Below are 6,150 nucleotides of genomic sequence, written 5' to 3'. Positions count from 1 at the left end.
TAAATAATATTTAAACAATACATGTTAGTTTATTAATTTTTTCACAATTTTCCCCCCTTTTGTTCCAAAGGAACAACAAAATAAGAAAACAAAGTGAATAAAAAATATATATATATAAGTATAGACTTTGAAAGGGATAAACATCAAGTTCAGTGCATCACTTGTGGTTTGGCACAGGACCATCATAAACTTCAAATGGAAGTTGCAAGAGCTGTTTTTTTTGGGTTACAGACCCTGTTTAAAAGCTTATGCGTACAGGTAAGAAACTTCAATTTAATTCAAAACATGAAAATATACAAAGAACATAAAGGAGGGCATACTGTTTTAGTCAAAAAGTATTAACATAAAATATAAAAAGAAGAAAACATAAAATTTTTATTTAAAGCATAAAACCAAAATATGAAAGATTAAAAAATGTCTTTTAGTTCTGGAAATGTTGTCCAGTGTACTCATGGTCTTCTGGTCTAAGCCTAAGAACACAACTTTGGACGACTAAGACTACTAAATCTAGGAATTCTAGTCTAGATGGAATGGGTGAAGTTTCAGTCATCAGGGAGTGTCCGCCTCTGTCAAAGTCAATTACAAAGATGTCATCGGTGCAGGATGTGTCAATCTCAAGAATGGATTGATGTTCTCTAACTGTAAAACGAATTTTCATTTTATCTTAAAACAAAAGTGTTGTAAGAGGAAAATAAAACCAACAACTAAAACGAAAATGTATGCAAAGAATGCAAAAAGTTTCCACTGGTACCGCATGGAGTTCATGATGGTTGTTTGTCTGTTGGGTATCAAACGTCTATCTGTTCTGCCTGCCTGATCAGTTGGAGGGTCTAGGTACCCCGCCGCCCTCACTGTGAGCCTGAGCTCTATCAGTGGGTGGTGAACGTGAGTGGCGTAGATTCCTCGTGGGTATCAAGCCTTTCAGACTCCGATACTTGTTGCACCCGCGGTGGCACCCAGCTCTTAAGCTCTGGTGCTTCTTTTCCTCTAGGCTAGTTCTTGATATCCTGGTTTCCGTCCGGTTGAAGAGGGGCAATGGGGACGCTGCCTCACCTGGTTTTGACGCCAGTGAGTGTGCTGTCCTGGTTCTGTTAGGTTTGGTCGTGGCCTAACAGACCGCTGCCTCAGCTACCCGTTGGTGCTGAGTGACTCTTCGGTTCTTGAGCTTGAGGTGGGAGCCCTTGTTCGTCCACAAGGGTCCTTTGGTGCTCGGCGGGATTCGGCCCGCGGAGTTATCTTCATGTAAAGTCCTCAGAACTGTATCAGTTTGATTAAACATTCTAAATGACGTGTGTGTATTGGGACAAAACTAAAATCAGTTTGACGCGTCTTCTGTTCTTCACGGTCAGGGCTGGTAATCTTCCGTCCTTACCCGATCCACCCGACCGACTTCAGGCAGAGCGGAGACTTCTTCTCCGATGTTTGCTACTGCCTTTTCCAACCAGAACAAAGGGGCAAAGAATGAGCTCCCACGAAGGTCCTGTCACCTCCTCCAGGTGTAGTGGGGAGCTGTCTTCAGATCATCCTCCATGTGGACCAGCGATCGATTCCTCTCCTCTGCAGGGATGCCCTGGTGGGGTCGTACAGGTGCCACTCTCCTTCTGGGGACCGATGACATATGATGTTCTGTCCACCACCTGGTGGGGTCTTGTCCTGTCCCTTTTTTCAGCAGGACTCAGTCTGATGTGAGTTTGTCTCCTCGGTCAGAGTTCCTCCCTCCTGATGAGAAAAGCTGGACACGAAAGCTCGCGAATTGTTAAACACCCTGCATGGCCTTTTGATTATTCTATCTGTGGGATCCATGACCTGGGCCTGGAAAAACTGACTGTGGTTACTTCTGTAGTGAATGAAACCTATTTCTGAATTATTGGACACCCTGATGGTTACTATTGCTACTGATAGGTGTATTATTAAACTGTAATGTTATCCTAAAACAGAATTAGTAAAACTAAAATAAAATGCTATTCTTACATGCATCTGTTCACTTGAAGCTGAATTGTGTTACATACTGGACTTCTCCAGGTATACCTGTGTGCTCTCATCCCATCTGTCACCCTTACAAGCCTTCGTCGTCAACCGGTCTACCTACAATTAAAATTAAACATACACAATACAACAATATCAATAATAATCATCCACGCCGGCCCCTCTTCCTGTGGAATTAAATCGCTTGCGCCAACAGCATCAATCAAAATACAATATAACTTAAAGGCTTAACCAACTGACATACAACATTGTGAGAGAAAAAATATTTCATCTTCCATCCTCCATCCAGGTACCTGTCTGTGCTAGAGAAGGGAAGAATAGCAAGGAAGAAACAGAGAGAAAGGGAAAAAATAACCTCAGGCTAGGGGCGTCCCCCTTTCTGGAATCTGTACACATTACAACAAAGAGAAAAAAAAATACTTCTGTTAACCTGATATACATATATACAAGTGCAACGTGTTATGTAGGTTTCTGATTTATTCATTTCCCACTGTCAATTTGATTACCCTACATGATATGATCTTTTAATCGCCTCAGAAGAAGTTAATTTTGTATAATTTGTAATGATCTATGAACTGCTTCCTGCTCAGAGCTGCCTACACACCTCCCCCCTTTTTGAAACGGCATTGTTTCAAATCTGAAGCATTACCGTCTGCAATCCACTAACACTCAGATTGAGTATTAGTTACAGAACTAAAAATATGGTGTAGTTTTAAACTTCCCACTACTGTTATTCAACCCAGGTTTTGCAAACAATTACCCAACTACAACCCAAGCTCCCCTATAAATTAGCAAAAGTTAATCATTGAATAAATTTCTTCTCTTGTATCAAACCAGACCCACCAAAATTAGCCCCTTCAAGGCAAAGACAATCATCCAGTGTTATTTTAGAAAACCTTAGTGAACTGCATCCAAATCAGGTCTCAGGTTTCTCCTGAATGAGACTTCCTGACCTGTATAAACGGAAAGTTAAAATCAATATTTTCGTTCAGGGGTGTGGAGCATTTGAGGTAATAAAACAATTTCCATCTCAGAGCAGTTGGAGCAGGTCGATTCGTCTAGCACTCCCACCTCTGTACGTCTGTGTCCTGTTGTGGCACCTGTTTTAAAATGAGTCTATGTGAGTGATTATTATCAAAGCCAGCTGCAGTTTTTGATCCTGACCCCAAAGTGCCTAGAAGACCATCACAGAACAAAATGTGGGGTCGACACCTCCGTCCGGCTGCAGTTGATGTTAGTGACCTTGGGCAGAGTGACCACCAGTTCGTCGTTCAGCCTTTCAGTCCCCAGATGCGTCTCCCGTCTGATTGAAGACCAGCTCAGCTTTGTGCAGCAGTTCATATCTCAGCATACCGCAAGTCGTGACTGGATGTTCTTGCTGTGTACAAACTCCATCACCCCCTCTGGACAGTTAGTTCAGTTTGCTCTTGGACTGTTAGATCTTTGAAAAGTCACGTTACTTGGCTGAAAAGTTCTTTGTTGCTTTGTCAGATGTGCTCGACTGACAACTTATTTGAACCGTCCCATTGCGTCCCATTGGTCAGTTTCACAGACCCCAACGTCAGCGCCCACCTGAACACATCTGTATCCGATCCGGCCCCCGGCACTCGAGAGTCCTGATCAAAACTCAGATGGATGCTGTATGCAGTTAAATGCTACCTTCCATGGTTTTGTGGGCCTAAGTAGACTCATCTTCCCACTCCAAAGTTCTGTCATCTCTAGCTGCAGAGAAGAAAAGAAATAATCAAATTATTAAAACCAGATTCAACATTCAGCTGTTATCCACATTAATTGTTAGTTAGCAAGTTTTATTCTGGTGTTCTGGATCGTACAATAGATGTTTTAACCGCTCAATTACACAAGAGTGAAAGCTTTAATTAAACACTGCACAAGCCAATTCTTTACGCCTACTGCATAAAATATTCCCCTCCAAACAATGTCCTCCATCTTGTAGAGTATGTGTGTTGACACATCACCTGACAGTGAAGTCCACTCCCAGGGCCACATTAACGTCCAGACCTTGTAAATTTAGGCAGCATGTCAATATGTAATCACTTATTGTAATCATCTCTTGTCATAACTATGCTTTCCCACTGTATCACAAACAAGATACTTTTAATACCAATCAATTAAGACTATGTATACCCTTCAAGACATCACAGAGTCCATTATCACTGCACAAAAACGTGTACATGCCCTTTGTTCACAAAGTACAACTTCTTAAACTCACCATGTACACCTCTCTGTTGTCCTTTTGCACTCCCAGGACCTGTGTGAAGTCTCAAATAATAAAGTTAAAATCACGGCGTTTACCCACTAGAATTGTCGTCGTCCCCTAAATAACCTAGTCCCTGCAGCTCTCAGAAGGAAACAGCTCCCAAATGCTAAACATTTCCAATCCGTGATCAACTCATGTGGACTGATTTCTTAAACTGAAGTTTTTCAATTCGAATACACTTAAGATTGATTTATTTAACCCAAGTATTTACAATTTGAGTTTAGTTATGGCTGTATAATTTAATCTATTTTTTTTCAATTTGAGTTTAGTTTCCTAACGTATTTAACTTTTCCAATTTGAGTCCGGCAAGGTATTGTTTGACCAGAATAAAATTCTATATTTTACAAGTGTCAAGGATTTTGTCCCTTACTCATTTTAATCTGTTGTTTCGCAGTTGAGTTTAAAACCTGAGTTTATTGTCAATTCCAAGAAGAAAGTCAATCTAATTTGTTCAGGACCACCAAGGCCACCCCTACAATATTTCTCTTCCACTCGTTCGCTTTGACATCTCAACCCTCTACTGTCCAAGCTGACTCCAAGATGATTCAACCTTCTCCAGCAGACTCACTCTGACTCCATCTCCTGGTTAAATACAGCTCGTACACGTGATGTCCCCTCTTTCCTTGAGATTCAAACCATTCTCTGTTTCAGAGTTCACTGCCTCCTTCCTATCATACAGAAAATTGTTTCGTTTAACCTTGTGTCTGCTCCCATCGCCGTTTCTGTCTGGCCTCCGACGGCTATCAGCAAATATTTGAAAGATCTTCAGCTATCCCTGTTCCCATATCAGATACCATTTAGCTGTGACACGCCAATCAGCTATATTTTAAATTAATCCAACTTGTACAGCCTAAATCATTAAAAATCAAGCTCTACCCCCTTAATTCTGGTACATAAAGCTCATTTCCGCTTGTTTGTGCTAGTGGCCCTCTGATCTAAAACTAATTACCTCCTGTTCATTTTGATACTCCCTATAAATCATGCAATTTGCCTCTGATATGATCCTATAGATTGTCCACAGGCTTCACCTGTACCACATTCATGAGTTTCACACCTGATAACAACATTCACACACCCAGGCATTCAAATATGTTATTGTCATTCCCTCCTGGCCGCAGCCTTAATAAAACAAACACAAGTCTGGTACGGAACAACCCAGCGGCCAGACCCGTCCTTGCCTCACAGCAGCGCCCCCTTCCGGTCAGGACACGGAAGCACCGATCACACAAGACACCTCTGACGCAGAAACGAAGACAAAACAAAACACGCATAAGCCTTCACCTCGTGTGTGGAACAAAGAAACGCTCCCTTCCCCCACACGAGTGCTTTACCACACACACGCGGCTCCCATTTTTATCTTTAAGACGAAACTATTTTATTTCCTCAGCCGTCTTTATAAAGACGAGCCTACACTCGGTTTTCCTAGAGAAAACTTACCTCGGTTTTCCTAAAGAAAACTTACCCTCGGTTCCTACTCTAATTTTCAGAACTTACACTCGGTCCTCCTAATGAGAACTTACCTCGGCTTTTCCTAATGAAAGCTTACTTATTTTATGAGAGAGCGATCTTTTTGACGGAGTCGTGTCTGTCGCTAGCGCTTTTTTTTATTTTTATTTATTTTTTTTTTTTTTATTTATTTATTTACCTTATCGTAGATGTGTCTCTGGTTTCCTGTTTTCGAATACGGCCGGAGTCGATCCCCCCTCCGGAGAACCAGACGTCCTCCCGCTCCCAAAACGTCCTAGTTGGAGGGTCGGAGGTCCGGTGATCAGCCTCGTCGTGATTCTCCGTAGGTCTGGACGAACTCTCAGGCGTATCCCAGCGGTGCCTCCAAACTTTTGTGGAAAATAAATAATTGTTCTAAACTTAAAAAACTCTTAAAAGAA

The sequence above is a fragment of the Nematolebias whitei genome, chromosome 21 (genome assembly GCF_014905685.2).
Source record: "Nematolebias whitei isolate Nwh7 chromosome 21, NemWhi1, whole genome shotgun sequence".
NCBI lineage: Eukaryota > Metazoa > Chordata > Actinopteri > Cyprinodontiformes > Rivulidae > Nematolebias > Nematolebias whitei.
The sequence above is the reverse complement of the archived record's forward strand: the minus strand, read 5'-3'. Positions refer to the sequence as shown.